Consider the following 19,513-nt stretch of genomic DNA (forward strand, 5'->3'; position numbering starts at 1 on the left):
CAGAAATTTATTACTCAATTTTAAACCTCTTAGTCTTAAATTCCTTAATAGAAGTACTACCTCTTTATACCTATATAATATTTCAAGCATTTTTATTTTTGAGTTTTACATGTCTCCTTTCTATCCTATCCACAGTCTTCTCTGAATATCACATATTCATTTTGCATAATTTATAAATGTTGCACTTTTTAATTTTTTAATTTTTGTTTTTCTATTTTTTCTTGTCTTTTTTCTTTCTTTCTTCTTTTCCTCTCTCTCTCTTTATTATCATTCTATCCAACCTATTTCCCGCTTTGAGATTAGGACTTAGTTAAGTTAACTCTCCCTCGGACTTTCCACATCACTCTATTTTTATTTTTAACCACATTTCTTCCTAAACCTAATAATTTCTGTTTGCCAAATACTTCTTTGCTGTTCGTAGCCCATTAATATATAGTTGATTGATGTTGAACAGCTATATCTGTTTAGCTAGATTGTATCTGCAGACTTTTGACTGTGAAACTACAGGCTTTGGTTGATGCTTACCTTAAAATAGTGTGCTAGCACAAAACTGGTTTTACTTTCATCCTAAATGGGCAGAGTAAGCCGGAAAAAAAAAACAAGAAAAATGGCAAGTCCAGTTATCTCAACTCCCACTCATAATAATCACGGGAGAGAGCAGATAGTGAATAATCCATTGGAGAGTTCCCAAAAAGCTCAACAAACACTACTGGTAAACATGATAAATGAAAAGATTGAAAACCTGCAAAGGACTCTGTATGAGCGTGATAGGGAGAGAGGAGGTCAAACAAAGGTCAATACAGGAATATCATGAGCATGAGGAAGCTACTCAAAGATTGATAAATTAAAGGCGTGAGCAGGCTGAGAACATTCAAAGAGAAAGTCAAGAATGGCGTGAGTAGGCTGAGAATACTCAAAGAGAACTACAGGAATTGCGTGAACATGAGGAGTCTAATCAAAGAGTAATACAGGAATTGAGAGAGCGGGATGAGAATACAGAAAGATCACTAAAGCCATTCGTGGAATCCATAAACAGCTGAAAGAAGGCAGGGAGACCACAAAGGGAACGCTGAATGAAACCAAACAGAAGGAATGGGAGTTCAAAGAAACCATAACCAATGAACTAAGTGATTTGTGAAAAAACACTGAACACCAAATTAAGGAAGTAAAGAAGTTCATATAAGATCTAAAACAAAGCTCCAACAAAAAATTTGAAGCCATCAAAGCTGAACAACTCGAAGGAAAAGAAAAAACAAAGTAGTAAGTCTTGATAATAGGGTTAGACTATACAGAAGATCAAATTTCGGGGATTGAACACAGCCTAGATATTGTAGAGAAAGAACATACAACAATCCAAGAAATATGATAGATCTATTCAACACTTGGAAGACACCATCAGAAGGCCTAATCTGAGGAAAATGGATATAGAGGAGCACCTAAAGGCAGAAATTAATGGTCTAGCAAATTTGTTTCACAAGATCCTAGCAGAGAACTTCCCAAACATGCAAAAAGATAAGCCTATTCATATACAAGAAGCTTTTAGAACTCCAAATAGACCAGACGAGAATAGCACATCCCACCATCACATTATAATCCACACAGGATCAATTCAGACCAAGGAAAACATCCTTAAAGCTGTCAAGAAGAAAAGATAAATAGCCTATAAAGCGAAACCAATTAGAATCACCTCAGATGTCTCAGCGGTGACAATCAAAACCACAAGAGCCTGGAATGAGGTATGCAGGCCCTAAAGACAAACAACTATCAAGCAAGAATTCTGTACCCTGCTAAACTCTCCTTCATAACGAAGGTGAAATAAAAAAACTTCCATAGTAAGGAAAAATTGAAACATATCTCCACCAAACCAGCCCTACAAAAATTCTTAAATGAATTAAAATACAAAAAAAAAAACCATAGTAAGTATCAACAAAACAAAGAGTTGGTTCTTCGAATAAATTAACAAATTTGATATACTCTTAGCCAATCCTTATCAGAAAAACAAGAGAACACACCCAAATAAATAAACTCAGAGATGAGAATGGAAACATCACCACGGAAACAACCAAGATGCAGAACATTATAAGGGAATACTTCTCAAAACTTTATGTTAATAATTTTGAGAACATCACAGAAATGGACCTTTTCCTAGGAAATATCGAAATGCCAAAACTAAACCAAGATGAGTTAAACCATTTTAACAGGCCCATATCAAGAATTGAAATAGAAACAGCAATAAGAGACCTCCCACCTAAGAAAAGCCCAGGAGCAGATGGTTTTACAGTGGAATTCTACAAGGCCTTCAAAGCAGAGGTCACACCCATACTCCTCCAACTTTTCAGTGAAATTAAAAGAGAAAGTTCACTACCAAACTCATTCTATGAAGGCCTCATAACCCTCATCCCAAAACCAGGCAGGGACTCATCAAAGAAAGAAAACTATAGACCCATTTTTTTGATGAACATTGATGCAAAACTTCTCAACAAAATTTTGGCCAATCGACTTCAACAATTCATCCAAAAAATCATACACCAAGATCAAACTGGATTCATTTCAAGGATGCAAAACTAGTTCAATATACGCAAATGAATTAATATAATTCATCGCATCAACAGGAGCAAGGATAAGAACCACATGGTTATCTCAATAAATGCAGAAAAAGCACTTGACATGTTCCAACACTCCTTTATGATGAAGGTTCTGGAAAAATTAGTAATCCATGGGACATTCCTCAATACACTAAAGGCTATATATGACAAACCTACAGCCAGCACTATACTTAATGGTGAAAATCTAAAGCCATTGCCTCTTAACTCAGGAAGGAGACAAGGATATCCACTCTCTCCACTTCTCTTCAATCTACTATTGGAATGCCTATCTACAGCAATAAGACAAGATGCAAACATAAAGCAGATCCGAGTAGGGAAAGAAGTAAAACTCTCCCACTTTGCAGATGACAGGATCTTCTATTTAAAGAATCCCATAGACTCCACTCCCAATTACTCAAGCTGATTCAAAACTTTGGCAAAGTAGTAGGGTATAAAATTAACCCGCAAAAACCAATGGCTTCTCTACATGCCAAAAATGAGAAAAGTGTAGCTGAAATTAGGAAAGCAACTCCATTCAGAATAGTCCCACAAAAAATAAAATACCTAGGAAGTAACTTAACCATAGAAGTGAAGGACCTCTATGATGAAAAGTTTAAAAACTTGAGAAAGGAAATCAAAACAGAACTTAGAAAGTGGCAAAAACTCCCATGCTCCTGGATTGAAAGGATCAGCATGGTGAAATGCCAAAGGCTATCTACAAATTCAATGCGATACATATCAATATTCCAACATTATTCTTCAAGGAAATAGAAGAGTCAATCCAAAAGTCCATATGGAATAATAAAAGACCCTGAATAGCAAAAACGATCCTAAACAGAAAGAACAGTGCTGGAAGAATAGCAATACCAAATTTCAAACTCTACTATAAAGCCATAATAATCAAAACAGCTTAGTACTGGTACAGGAACAGACCTCAGAACCAATGGAATAGTAAGGCAAGCAAATCCCAAATTATTCATTGAGGAGATGAGTTGAAATTCATCATTTTACACACTAATACTCTTTCCTCAACAAAACCAGAGGATTTAAAATAACTAATATTTTTATGTTAATGGGTACAAATGTGCACGAATTTTCTAGAAATAAAATGATCACTCATGAAACCTTACTGGTACTTCAAAAAATGCTTTCCAATTAGAGGAATAATCTTCACACTTTTTCACACAATGTGAATCTGCCTGGTAACAGAACCCCAAGCAAGACTAAGGCAGCTAATAGCTATCTAATTTTTGTTGTCTTTTTGCAATATTGCTTTCTTATCATATTGATTAGTATAAATTCTATGACCAGTATAAAATCACATTTGTTATAAAAGTTACTAGGTGGGAAATTCATGGATGAGGTGGTGTGGTGTTTCTGATAGAGCCCTGTCTGGTTCAAAGGAGGAGTTGGTACTGGCAGAGCATCTGTTGTGGAGTTGGGCAAGGCTTTGACGGTGAAAGCATCTGTGTAGGGATTTGAGACAGCAGGGAGGGGACAGGAAGGACTAGATTGTTAGGGACAGGGTCTCTTGTGGAGTAGGTGGGACTTTAGGATGGAGGCTGGCAGGTGGATGGGTTTTCTGTGGAAGAAAGTGGGGTCACTGGGGAGGAGGCTCTTTGGGGCAAAGCTTTGAGAAGGAAGAACAAGGCTATGAGGGAGAGGCTTTTCAGGGTCTGGTTTGAGAGGGCAGAGCGGTGCTAGGAAGAAGTAGGCTAGTAAGGGGAGGGGATTCTGGTGGATAATGGCAGGCCTTTGGGAAGTGTGTGAGGGTGGAGGTAGGTTTCTGGTAGAACAGGATGTAGTCATAATGTATGGAGGATTTTTTCAGGACCAGGGCTTTGTGAGAGCAGGGATAGGATCCAGTGGACTAGACTAGTTAGGATGGGCTTTCTGTTGTAGCCAGTCACCACTTTGAAAAAAGGAGTAAGTTTGGGTGGGGATTTCAGTGTTGCAAGGAAGGAAAAGGACTTTGGACAGGGTTTCCAGTAGGGCAAGGCAACCTTCAAAAAGGGACTTCAGTGGGACAGGGATTAACAATTGAGTTTGGTGAGGCTTCCAGATGGAGGCCAACTGTTGCATTGGCTTACAGTGGAGCAATGTGGGTGTTGAGAGATGAGATAGTGTGGTGGGCATTTTCTAGTGAGGGTTTTCTAGAGCAGGTCAGGGCTTGGAGCCATGGGGCTAATTGGAGGAGGGCTTTGAGAAGGAGTGGAAGGTCTACAAAGGTGTAGGATAATTATGGGCAGGGTATCTGGTGGAGTAGGGTGTGGATCTGAGGGAGGATGCAATAGGGGGTGGGATTATCTGGGGAGCAATACAGGGCATTGAGAGAGTAGATATGGAAGGTGGAGAGGTTTGTGGTGAAGCAGGGCTTGTTTTCCAGGTAGGAGATGGGCTGTGTGAGAAGCTTCTAGCCAAGCAAGGGGGGGGGGCCTTCAAGAACAATTATAGGGAGGTGGAGGGTTTTGGTGTAGCATGATGGGCTTTGTGGGAAGAGGTAGTTTCAAGGCCGAGTTTGAGAGGTTAGGCCACTGAGAAGTAGACTACTTATGGGCAGAGTTTCTGATGAAACCAGGAGTGGCTGGAGGGAGAACTCTGGTTGGGGTGGGGTAGGGAAGGGAGGAGCTTGGAGGTACTAGGATATGGGAGCAATGGGACTATGAGTGACTAGAGTAGTTAGGAGTGGGGTATCTGGTGGATGAAGTGAGGATTTGAGGGATGAGCCTGATGTAGGCGGGGTGCTTGGTGCAGCAAGTTGGGACATAGGAGGAGATATGGATGTGGCCTGGTTTCTGGTGGTACAGAGCAGGGATTCCAGGAAGGAGTGTAGAAGAAAGCTTTCCCTATAGCAGAGGAGGGCTTTCAGGAAGGAGTCTGGCTGCAATCAGACCTTTGAAAATTTATAGTAGGACTACTAGGGGATAGGTTAGTTAAGGATGGGATTTTAAGGAAGAGGCTGACTGGAAGTGGGTTTCCAGTAGATCCAGTCAATTTCTATGGGAAGGGGAAATAGGAAAGGGGCAAGAGAGTGAAGAGTGAGGCTACAAAAAATAAACAGTTACTCTTAATAGGATCACCATTTTCTGTCAGTTTAGAATTATATTCCTTTAATGTATGCGAGAGATATTGGAGAAAGTAACCAGGCAATAATTCCTTCCTAGTGAAATTTTTCTTTATTCCAGTTCAGTGAAAATAAAATCACATCAGGTTCAGAGGCACAAAGTAGACTAAGACACAGGAAGCACTGGACTTGGTTCCCAAGCACAACCTTTAAGGATCACAAATAAAAATTTTAAATGACTCACTTGGTCATAATGGACACTCTATTGTCTTAAAACTGTGAATGAATAGAACTTTTACTCTGATCATTTTAGAAATCCTAAAAGTAAGTAAGTAGTAATGTTTTAACTTTATATAATATTGGCAAGTATACTAAAAATAATTAAGAAAATATAAATTTGTCTGCAGAATGTTTGTTCTCCATAATCAATTTGAATGTAAAAGAATTTAAAACTAGAAAATTACCATATAGTGAGATTGCATCATGGTTTCCTTTCAGTCATCAAAATGGTGACTTAAGCAATGTGTCTTTATCATTGGATACATCGATGTTAAAACATATCTAAGAATGTGAAGCACTACTATACAGACCCTGAAGAAACTCAGAAGGATCTATGAAATGATGTTGGAATAAAATTAATGACTAATTACAGTAGGAACTGATCTTCACTAGGCCCATAAATATTTTGAGAAGAAAAGTCTACATTGAAAAATAAACAAAACAATGAAAAGGAATCAGGCAGGCAAACCTTGAGGTAAACATTATCCAATGAACAACATCTATTGAGGCATGATCACAAGCTTCTTTTACCTGTTACAGTTACTGATGTATGTTCTTCCCTAATGCCAAATAACAAAGACATGAAAATGCAGTAATAATTTTCAAGGCATTAGAGTTTACAGGAAGAATTCAATGAATGTATTGCTAGAAAGTAAAGATACATGTCTGAGATAAAGATTGAAGAAAATATCCCCAGTTTCTGGCCCTTCGAGTTGAGAGGGGTACAACTCAAAACACAAGGAGAATAGACAGAAGTACAGTAGTGCATTCCAGTAGTTCCCAAGATGCAATGATGAATGAAACAGCGGAGAAAATCAACATGACCATCACTGGACTTAGCACTGGAGAGAAGAGAGAATAACAGTGAAAATCCAAGGAGAATTATAAAGGATGCCCTACCATATTTGGCAGTAGAGTGCATGGCATTGTGGTCTAAAATATGTGGAGATATTATGGGAAACTACTTGTGCTCAAATGGTGCCATGAGAAGTGATAAACTTATGATTTACAGGACATTGAATAATCATAAAGATCTTGCTTCAGTAGTGCAGAGTTAAACCTTGATAAATTCTATTTTGAAACACCTAACACACTACAAAACGAAGACGATTCAAATTATATATAAATGGCTTGACTGCAACAATAGAGTTCAAAAAAATCAAATCATATAATGTGGATGCAAAAGGGAAACATTATTAAAGTAATCTGTAAACAACACACATTTTAGGTGAATAGTCCTGATTATAAAAGATTTGTTTTCCTTACGGATTTTGGATGCACAAAAACAACAAAAACAAAACAAAACAAAACAAAACAAATGACACTTGGCAATAGAGGTGGATGCCAGTATCTCATCTCATGAGGCTGATATTGGAAGATCATGATTCACAGATGGCTGGGGTAGCAATCCACGAAACATTTATGTTCAATTGTTCAAGCAAACAGAGTGAAAGCTTGGTTCAAATATTACAGACTCAGTCAGTCTCTTTCTCTCTCTCTCTCTCTCTCTCTCTCTCTCTCTCTCTCTCACACACACACACACACACACACACACACACAGACACACACACACACACACGGAATGAGAGAGGAAGAGGGAGAGAAAAAAAGGAATATTACGTGCTTAAAAAGTGAACCTATCTGCAGGACTATCCTAAGCATATTTTAATTAATAAAAAATGAGGGAAACCATAGAGCCTATGTTTCTTAGAGTCTGGTTTCCTTCACATAATATGATTTTTTCCAAGACTTTCCATTTTTTTAAGAAAGGGGCTGTGTCATTCTTTCCGATAGAAGCATGAAATTCCATTGTGGATATATATCACATTTTCTTTTGTTTTTTTGAGGGTGGAGGGTCCGGTCGTGGGGCGTGAACTTTGGGCCAAGGTGCTGTCCCTCAGCTCTTCAGCTCAAGGGCTGGCGCTCTATCACTTGAGCCACAGCACAATTTCCAGCTTTTTTCTTTTTGCTTATGTGCTGCTGAGGAATCGAACCCAGGGCGTCATGCATGCAAGGCAAGCACTCTACCACTGAGACACCTTCCCAGCACCACATTTTCTTGATACATTCATCTATTGAGGGGCATCTGGCTTGGTTCCATATCTTAACTATGGTTGTAATGCTGCAAAAAACATAGTTGTGCTTGTAGTTTTAGTGTGTTTTAGCTCGAGATCATTTAGAAAAATGCCCAGGAATGGGATTGCTGGCTCCAGAGTTATGTACATTTGACCATACAAAATGATGCTAATTGAAATGAACTCCAAGACATGGAAACAACAAGTCTTTTTTTTTCAGATGTCAACCTTGATGTCGGTAAAGTAGTGTATCTAGATCTTATTTTATTTCATTTGTCTTTTGCCATTGGCTTATCCCTGGCAATTTCTGTCTTGATTCTGGTACCTTCCATCTTGTATATACATTATCTGATTTGGAGAAGGAAAGGGAAATAACATAATAATAAAAGAAGTACCAAGAGTGACCCATTGCAACAATGATATTCACAAGACACTATATTGGCCATGAACTTAACAACTTTGGGGTCAGAGGAGGTGGGGTGGTCAAAGAGATAGGAGGACAACAATAGAGTGGGTAACTATTCAACAAGTATATACCTTACTCATGTAACTGTAACCATTCTGTACATTACCTTTAAATAAAATAAAAATTTTAAAAGTGAGTCTACCCTAGAAAAAATATCCTTTTCAAAATAATACATCGGTAACTGTACTTGTGAAGGATTCTAGAGTCAAGCTGTTAGAGCCTGGAAAGGGATAGATTGAGAAGCCATCTCAAACAGCAATCAAAAGGCTGAGAGCTCTGCTCTGGAAAAGTCAAACAGTCAAGAGAAGACAGGGGTATGCTTTATTACCTCAAGAGTATTTAAGTTAGATCTGTTGGACACTAGAAGTTTAAGAATTTGGAGACAAGATGGATGTCTGTGCTATGGTTGTAATGACTATTGCTCCCTTCTGCTCCCTAACAATAAGGGATTCAATGATCAATATGTATACAAACAATAACACATGTTAATAGTTATAACCACAAGCTAGATTGATGCCTTAGTTTGTGGACATACCTGTAGCCTCTCACCCTCCACCACTCTAGTAGAATGAATATAAAGCATGTTAAGCAGGATTTTCGGATCCAGAATCTAGCAATGAGGCTTTGGCTCCTCTAGTGTCTTCTTTCTTATCACTTCCTGTGATTTCTCAATTCTTTGGCCAGGTATCCCACCATCTTTGCTGTTCCATGGTTGAGGTTAGTGACAGTACAGATATTCTGAACACTTCAGAACAAACTATGGAAAAACACTTCCTCAGAGAAGAATCACAAACTTATAGGAGCACCTGGAAAATTACCATACATCAGCAGTCATCCTGTGATCCCCTAGCAATAAAGTATAATTCAGGAGTATTTTTACTTCTAATAATATAAGAGATGGACAATTGTCCCTTTTGTACATTTGTTATTTGTTATTGCATAAATTTTCAGGAATTCATATACATTGTGAAATAATGTTATTTTTTTCATAGGTCACAAACTTTGTCACTGGAGTGATGACCCTGTCTTATCTCAGTTGCTAGATTCATACTTAGATGAGTGTGAATTGCCTAATTATGAACATTTCTTCATGAAACTCAACAGCACAGAATGAAGTGTGAGGGTCAGGCCATTCCATACTTCTAAGGATTTCACATATATTAGAGTACTATATACCTACACTGCTCAGCACTCATGGCACATTGGTGTGTTATAATTGTCTTCAGATCAGAAATACGCTAGAGCTTAATCTAAAATGATGGGCTGTACATTTTCAACGCAAGTGTGATGATCACTCCCTGCAATGATTCTCAGTGGAGAATCTTTCCTATACATTTTACTGACTTAGGTTCTACTCTGTGTTTTAGCATTATCAGGGACAGTCACACTGTATCTAGCTACAATACTGCAGCAACCTTAGCTGCCCTTGAATTTTACCTCCAATCTTGATACTAAGGTCAACTCCGCAACTCTAATCACATAGTGGACACCTAAACTTTTCAAGCCTAGTTAAAAATTCAGCTATCATTGATCATTGCCAGTGTTAAAGATCTTACTCCTTTAGATTTATTGTGTATATTCTTGTATTTCCAACACTGCCTTAGATGTTGGTTTTTGAAGTAGAACTTTTAGTTTGCATTTGATTTATGGAAGTGTTAGTGATGCCAGTTGAACTGCATCTAATGTAAGTAATTTTGACATATGAATTTAATTTTGGCAATTGAAGAAGTGAATACACATCACTCACAAAAGTTTCTTTATATGTACTGGTATTGCTTTATTGTGAACTTCCTAAAAGCCTGTCATGGGAGCACATATCCCAAATCCCATCACATCTGTCACTGAGACAAGGCTTGAAAGGTTCAGACCACTTGACACTTCACAGTGAGAACCTTTCTCCAAGAAGGGTGAGAGCATAGCAAAAAGAGCAAATGAATCTTCCAACTGTTTTGTTACATGTTCTTTATACTTAGCCATTAAAAACACCATAATTATGACTTCTTACCTACTCTTTTCCTCTTCTGAACTGTTTTATTTATGGCTCTCTAAGAAATCACATAAAAATCATATAAAAATCTATATAAATCATACAAGAAAGCATAAACAATATTTGTTAGGGATATATAACCTAAAATGAATAATTTCAGGAAATTATTAAGCACATAAAATGTAATGCATACCTAAAATTTTCTCTTTATTGAAAACTTCAGTACTTGTAGTTTATTTATTCTGATAACAAAGATTATAAACTAAGTTACAATAGTATTCCAAATGGAACACAAAATTAGAAACGTGAAGAGTAGCACTAAAGAATGCTACTTCTACCACTAATAGAGTAAGAATGAAATTTAGATAAAACTACTCCAGATTAAAAGCCACAGAATAGTTCCAACATTAGTGACTTTTTTTTTGTAAAGACAAATTTTCACAGATATTAACATCAATTGGGTATATATTTCTTAAGGCCATCAGGAAGGATGCTGTGACCATGTTGATGGAAGCTGACTTCTCTGGGACCTACTACACAATGTGCAGACACCATTACAAACACTACACCTGCATTAGGGTAACTTTAGTGCTCTTGACAGTTCTTCAAGTTAGGAAATTAATTAAGTAATTTATTAAAAACAGAATTAGGCAACAAAACCAAACAAATTTCCCAAGTACCTAATACTGATCAGTTGTAGACCCATAATTCAAATCCAGGTTTCCACCAAGCATATCTGAGGATATTCTGTAAGTGTCACATTCATTATCTTTCAAGACCTATGGAGCAGATGAGCCCACATTATCTTCCTAATTATGGTTATAACGGCAATAGCATTGCTACAGAATATATATATATATATATATATATATATATATATATATATATATATTTAAAATGAAAAGTGTGTGGGTAATGACATTGTATGTGATCTTTATACCAAATAAAGATCAGTTTAACGTCTAAAGAAATACCTGAGTGAACATCATTCAGCTTCCACTGTTTAGCATTCCTGGAGTGATTATTTAAGGAGAACAAATTCATATAAAAGACACCTGTGCTGATGAGCAGAGGCTTTTTATCATTAAGTACCTTGAATACACAGGAAATAGTTAGTTATGGATATATAATCCAAAAGGAATAATTTTTTTGACTAATTACTTTCTTTTTGTACCAAAGAAAATCTATTTCCTATTCTAAAACATATATAAATTTAATGGATATTAGTGCTGTCAGTATAAATTATGCATGAATAATATATGTAATGTATTATATTATATAACATATAAATGATATATTTATAATATATGTATAATTATTGATATTCTATAATTACTATAAATAATATATGTATAAAACTGATTTTAGTATTATACTGTGAAGGATACAAAGAATGACAACTTTATTTAAATAAATATATTTGTATGCTTTAGTCACATAATTTTTTGTGTGCCAGTACTGAGGCTTGAACTATGGCCTGGGTGTTGTGCCTGAGCCATTTCACTCAGACTGGCTTCATATAGTTATCTTCAGATTTCAGCCCCTAAGTAGGTGGGATTCCAGACATGAGTCATATTATTTTTTTTAATTCCATCCTTGGCATGTTCTTATGTAATTATTTTTGAATGTTAAAGTATATTATGATATGATATTTCATTTCTAAACCAATTCAGAATAAATAACTACTTATTGGGTAAAACTATATGTTGCAATAAAAATTGTAAGGACCCTACTTTACTATCAATTTTCAAAGATATTGCTAGGTTAATTCCTGGACAGACAAGTAGAAAAATTAAATTAAGTGTTCATAATATATGTAATATATTACATAACATGTAAATGATATATTTATAATATATGTATAATTAGTGATACTCTATAATTACTATAAATAATATATGTATAAAACTGGTTTTAATATTATACTGTGAAGGATAGACGGAATGACAATATTCCTATCTTAACTTTCTCATTTTCAACGGTAGACAAACTATGCTATAAAAATATATCTTCAAGAAAGCACATGTACAATCTTAATCGCTATAAACATCTTCTAAGATTGGCTACACTTATCCACTAGAATCAGCTTACCACTGCAAACACTTTGTGAAACTTTCTGGATAAAGTTTCTTGTCCTCATCCTCATCAACCTTTCAGCAACTTCAGTGCAGGACATTTTCTCCTGCTTAGCCTGTAGATGATATCATCCTTTGTTATTTCCCAGCAAAGAAATTGTGGCTAGCATGCTTGAACATTGATACATTCAGAAGTTCTTTGGTTGTGAAATTTTGCTTTCCTTTCTTGGCAAGTGAGCTGGAATAATGAAAAACATTTAAGGCAATATGTTTTATGGTAAAAGAAAACATACTGATTTGAAAATACTACAAATATTCATTCTTTAAATTTTTTTAATTCAAATATAATAGGGGTGGTTTAAGAGAGCATGCCTTTAAATCTAGCTATTTAGATGGCTGAAAACAGAGGATCATAGTTTCAAGCTAGAACAGGTAAATAGACCATGAGTCACTTATCTTCAACTAAGAACCAAAAAGGTAAAAGTGGAGCTGTGGTTCAAATGGAAGACTGTCAGCCTGAGCAGAAAAGAAAAATAAAAGAATCTAGGCCCCAAATTTAAGTCATAGTACTAGCACACATATACCATATATATATATATGGTTACTAAAGTATTCGAAACCTGGTCATAGATTAAATAAGAGGTGTGCAAAAGTATGTAAGTCTGAAATGACTCCGAGGTATTTTGATAATCAAATAGTAATGAAGGATTGGTTTGTAGATAAAGAACAAAGCTCATTTGGGGATCTTCATAGTTTGTTTAAATCAGTAGCTAGGAGTTTTCAGTAGACAGGATGCTATTAAGGACTTGAATTAAAGAAAGAAGAGAGCTGGAGAAAAAATAAATTATTACATATACTCAGTGGTAACAATCATGAGAAGGAATATTATGGACCTAAACCCTGGGGTACAAATATGTAAAACATGACAAATGAAGAAAAAGTAATAAGTATGTAATGCAGATTTATATGGATAGGTATTTTTAATGTTTAAGGCCTATGAAGTGATTGTATGATGAACTAAAATTTAAGAAATTGGTAAAGTCAACTATACCTTGGGCCAACCATAGCTGATAATTTAAGTAAAACGGGGCAACAATAGTGTGTCTTGATTTACCAAAGTGAAAACAGGCCAATATTTGGAAAGCCAATTTTTGGACATGTGGTTGGAATGATAATTACTGCAGTTTGTTCAAGTGTCAGTACAAGGGTACAGTTTTAGCACAATGATAGAAATCTTTCAGGGATCTGGTAGATTTTCAATCTGTCTTCAATTTTCCTTTTTTTCTGAGAACCAAAATTTCATTACTGGAAGCCAGTCCCAAATTTTGCCTTTGGCAAGTTATCAGATATTGTCTATTACATGCCCAAATAATAGAGAATGAGAACAGGTCTACATTGAGCACTCACAGTAGACAGGTCTCTGGAATTTCTCAGGGAGATCCTTCTGCCATTGTTGGATGGATAAGGCTGGATAATATACGAAATAGACATCATAGATTGAAAGTAATCTGCTAAGTTGACACTTGAGATATTGGATGTTTTAACTGCATTGTATCGATTTTTATGAATCAGTTAATCAGATTCTTTATACCATATGGTGTTACTAAACTATGAAATGCATGCTTATTGCATTTCCTTTGTATATTTTGAAATCTGCTATAAAATGTTCGTCTTTTTTTTTTTTAAATATGGATTACTCCTAGTTCTCAAGAGTGGGGAAATGCCCTGGAATTTTGTAACTTGAAGTCATATGTGGCCATGTGTCATATCCTATTTTCCTTGTACAGACTTGGTAATAAATTATATGTAATTTATTTTATTATTTTTATTTATATTCTATTGCAGCACCTGGCTATGTGTAATTTAAACTGTAGTTTTTTTCAAGTATTTTATTCTACAGTGAAGTTTTTTTCTTACAAGCTTTCTAATAAATATGTTATCTATTCAATTTTGAAAAGTACTGCTGTACCTCCCACTTATTTGTGGCATTTCTGAAATCTAAGTTCCTCTGTGTGCCAGGGTGGATACTTTTGTCTGTAGCAAGTATTTTTGAATACGTAACATCTGGCTACTTAGAGAACAAAGGATGTGAAGGGACAATAGCCAGATAAAGAAATTCCAGGACAATTCAAGGGCACCTCATGTACTCTCTGTGTAGGTGGATAGGGAGCATAGAAATCCTTACACTTGAAAGTGATTGAGTGTGTATGCACATAGGTGTTCACTTATTTATCTGTTGCTATAGTTTTACACATTCACTATTATAAAACAATACTTTATATATGTATACACACACACACACACACACACACACACACACACACACACACACACACACACACACACATATATATATATATATATGTATATACTGATCACAGTTGCCAAAATGCAGAGAACCACATCCATGGGCATCTGGGCATCGCTTTCCTATGTTGCTCTTTGGGTAATAAGAATGAAACCTGGTATTGTCCTGTGGTAGAGAAATTACTCAGAGATTCAAGTATTTTTCTTTCAATATGTTGCTTGTTCCTAACTCTAAATTTAGGAAGTCTGTTAATACATAATATATATTATATTATAATATATTTAATATATAATGTATAATATATGGTACATTATAATATATATTATATATAATAGCTGACAGAATTATATATTCATAAGGAAAAATACAACAAACATATCAATGTCCATACTTTCCTAGCCATGATTAGGTTCAGTAGAGTTAGGTGCATTACATCTCAACAGGAAAATCTACTGAAGTTCTGATGACCTTGAGCTAAATAAGGAGAATTCCTGTAAAAGGAGGTTCTCCTCAATTATAAGAAAAGATGTTTGGAAGTTTTTTTGTTTGTTTGTTTGTTTTTATTTTGGCCGGTCAAAGGGCCTGAACTCTGGGCCTGGGCAATGTCCTTCACCACTTCTGCTCAAGGCTAGTGCTCTGCCAAACGAGCCATAACAACATTTCTGGCTTTTCTGCTTATGTGGTGCTGAAGATTCGAACCCAGGACCTCATGCATGCAAGGCAAGCACTCTACCACTGAGCCACCTTCCCAGCCCAAGTTTGGAAGTTTTTGAGAAGAGGAATTTGGAATTTGCTTTGCATCCTTGATTAGTAATGAATAAGCACCATTTTACTCCAAATTTTGTCTCCTTTTATGTTCCCTAAACAGTTACACATGATCATCATTCCATGTCATATCTTTAAGTCCTTCTTTTATTCTTTTATCATTATTGTTTTGTTGTTGTTGTTTTGCTGATCCTGAAGCTTGAACTCAGGTCCTAAGCAGTGTCCCTGAGCTCAAGGCTAGTACTCTGCCACTTGCGCCACAGCACTACTTTTGGGTTTTTCTGCCTTGGCTTGCTTTGAAGCATAATACTCATATTTCAGCCTCCTGGGTGGCTAGGATTACAGGTATGAGCCACCAGTGCCTAACAAGTCCCTGTCTTTTAGATATTATTCTAAAAGCCTCCTATCCAAGGTCGCTCTTAAGGTAGTAAATGCACCTATGCATATAGTTCCAATAGTTCCTTCAAACTCTCAACTCCTGTTATAGCTATGGTGTGTCTTTTCCATTGTATCCTGAACCAACTTCACTGTTCTCTTCGTAATCCATGATTCTAGATGTGTTACTAATAATTACTTAAATTTTGTGGCTATAAACCCTAAATCACTCAACTATTAATTTCATTTAATTTTTTTTCAATTTGATTGTTCTTCAGTACAAATCTGAGCTTATACTCACCTCTTGCATCTATCTCTTGGCATGAGCAGAGCCTGGGACTATTCAATCTCAAATGCAAGAGTTTAGCAAGAGAATAGCCTATAGTATTCCTGCCTAAGAGTCAGGATATGTAGTTGAGTGCCTGAAAGTACAATGCATTCCTGGCAAGGGAAGGGGTGATAGAGACAACAGCCTAGAGAGCAAACTGACAGTCACAACATTTAATAACTTCTCCTTTGGAGAACCTGACCTCCTCCAAAGTGGCAGTGAAATAACTCATTTAGTGAGTTTTCATATATGAAGGAAGTTGTCATGTTTCACTACACAACTTAATTGTAGTCAAAGAGAGGGTAATTCTTTTGTGTCCTCCTTGGGCCTAGTCTCACTTAATCTCGATCTTAATCTTTGCTCATAGTCCATTCCTACCAGAAGGTCCCTGATGAGGAAAAAAGTGTGAAAGTATGATCTCTTGGCTTAAGATTGGCCCTGTGGGAACTAAGTCCACTTTTAGTTTTGAACCTGTTCATTCTGACATTGGAAAGCTCATTCCCTGAATTGTGCCCTAGTACCAAATCTTTTCAGAGAAAGTCAAGGAATGACAGATTCTGCCTGAGGGAGTGAGTTTCTCCAATTCCAAAGAGGTCAATTAATATCTGATTCTAAGGTCCAGGTGGAAGTTTTTCACCAGATCCTCGAAGCTGGAGAGGATGTTAGCTCAGACTCCAGGCCGTCCTCATATTTCTCCAGCTCTTTCTAATGAACCAAAAGTTTACAGGAGTTGAGTTCAGAAACAATGGGAAATGAGAGTAGCAGAAGAATCATTGGCAGGGGGATGAATTAGAAACGATGGGGGAAAGAAGGGCTCAGAAAATCTAGGATCACTCACATCATTTGGGAATTACATCATAAGATTAGGGAATAAAAGTAATAAATTACTACACAATTAGTAACTCGACTACTCTACATTACAACTGTTGAGTCAAAAGGTAGCTGTCCTAATTCTATTTTGATGAGAAAAACGGAGCACATTCTTTCCTCACAAAGTTCTACAGAGTATCTTCATCCATACCCCAGGTTGTTCTTACTCTCTACATCTGTTACTTTCCTTTGCTGGATTCAGTCAATGACACTTGAAAGTGTTATCATCTTCAGACATGTAATTACATTTTCTTCTAATCCATTTGTTATCAAATAAAACAAATTATGTGCAAATATATGTCTATGGTAAATTTTCTTCCATGGCATATTTATTTGATGATATTAAGTATTATTTTAATAGTTTCATTTTTAAAAATTGAGGAAAATGTTTTGTTACTATTAGCACTAATTATTGGCACATTTCTTTTGTATTTTTCCTTGACTGTGTATTTGTTATTAAGATTCTAACATTGTCTTTTCCCCCAAGTGTTGCCTTCTTAAAATTGCAACTTATAAACTATATATCATGGTCCTGTATGTGTGAATTGATATATTTAATTTTTGATCTAATATCCACATATTATACGATATCTTCAACCTATTCTAACTGCTCTGAAAATAAATAGGGAGGTCCCTCATTAAAGCAAAAACACAATGCCAAAAAATGCCAGTGAAATTAGGATTAGGTATATATCCATAAATATTTACCAATGATACAGTAGAAACATTCACTTCTCTTATATAGCAGAACATATTTAAGCTACGAATAGCACATTTTCTTTATTCCCTCTTTCTGGTGCATCTAGGTTGGTTACACAGCTTGGTTGGTATGAATATTGCTGCCATGGGCATGAATGTTCATGTTAATTTATATTACTTCAATATGTATCTAGTTGCGGTAAAGGTAATCAACATAAGTGTCTTTTTGGTATTGTGTAAACTTCCGTTATGATTTCCCTATGGGTTGCACTCGTTTACAATGCCAAAAACCAAATACAGTTCCTTATTTATTTCAACCTCTCCAGAAGTTTAATTATCTGAGTGGTGATAGATATTCTGGTGTGTAAGATGGGATCTCAATGACTTTCCTTTTTTCTTTTTCTATGTATTTCCTATGTGGATATGACTCTCAAACTTTTCATTTATTCATTAAACACTTACATTTGTATTTCATTCCTGATAAGTGTCTTTCCTTTTGTTTTGGTATTTGATCAATTTTTAAGTTTTATAACATTTGATTTTTTCCCATTCCAAATACTTTAGTAAATTTTTTTTTCATTACAATGGTGCACAATTAACTAAAAATAACTGATTGTACATTTATACCACTGGATGTTTTTGTTTGTATTTACAGCCAGGAAATTATTCCAATAAAGATGCTGAACTTCTTTCACTAGATATACTGAAAGGATAGTATCTCATATTGGCCTAAACTAATTTCAGAATTAACAGTCACAGCCTGGGCCACAACAGTCTGAGCTAAGTAAAACCACTAACACAGCACAAACTGCACTTAAAGAGAGCAAAGGGCTTTATACAAGTTAGAAGAAATGCAACACGTTCATGAAGCAAATGTTGAAGTTCATAAGCAGACCTTAAGAATCTGAATATCAAGAAGATCAACGGATAAAAGTATTTAGAAGGACTTTAGAATTCAAAATTGGGGAGGGGGGAAAACCACTAGATACCAAAACTCAATGCTGAAGGGAAGGAGTGTGTTTTACCCCAAACCTCAGGTGTGTCTGACTCTCTTATGCCAAACACACACACACACACACACACACACACACACACACACACACACACACACACACACACACACACACACCTAGTGAGAGGCCTTAGCCAAAGTACAGGCATTCTGGACATAGACTCCATTTTGAAGCCCTTTCCCGAAAGTATCCATTGTGAAGGCCTTTAATGAAAGTACCCATTGTAAATAAAGACTTTTACTGAAAGTTAGAACTCAGGTTCCTGGAAAAACGGTGAAATGTCACAATAATGTTCCGCCCACAGCTTCCCTAACAATAGCCATCAGTGGATGACAGGAAAGTACATAAAGCTACACATGTTTCTTTTCTTTTTTTTAATATTATTTTATTTTATTTGAGAACATACTGTACAGAGGGGCTACAATTACATGGGCAGGATAAGGCATACATTTCTTACCAAGCATTGCAGCCTCCTCCTTTGTTTACCCTTCACCTCGCTTCCCAGCCTCCCCCCACCCCCCACCCAATTATACCCCCTTCCCCCCCCGACATTGTAAAGCTGGTTTTGACATGACATTTTGTACTTCTCATTGTTGCAACAGGTCCACCTGAATCCTTAAACGA

The sequence above is a fragment of the Dipodomys merriami genome, unplaced genomic scaffold, assembly GCF_024711535.1.
Source record: "Dipodomys merriami isolate MVZ:Mamm:240054 unplaced genomic scaffold, mDipMer1.0.p SCAF_208, whole genome shotgun sequence".
Taxonomy (NCBI): Eukaryota; Metazoa; Chordata; class Mammalia; order Rodentia; family Heteromyidae; genus Dipodomys; species Dipodomys merriami.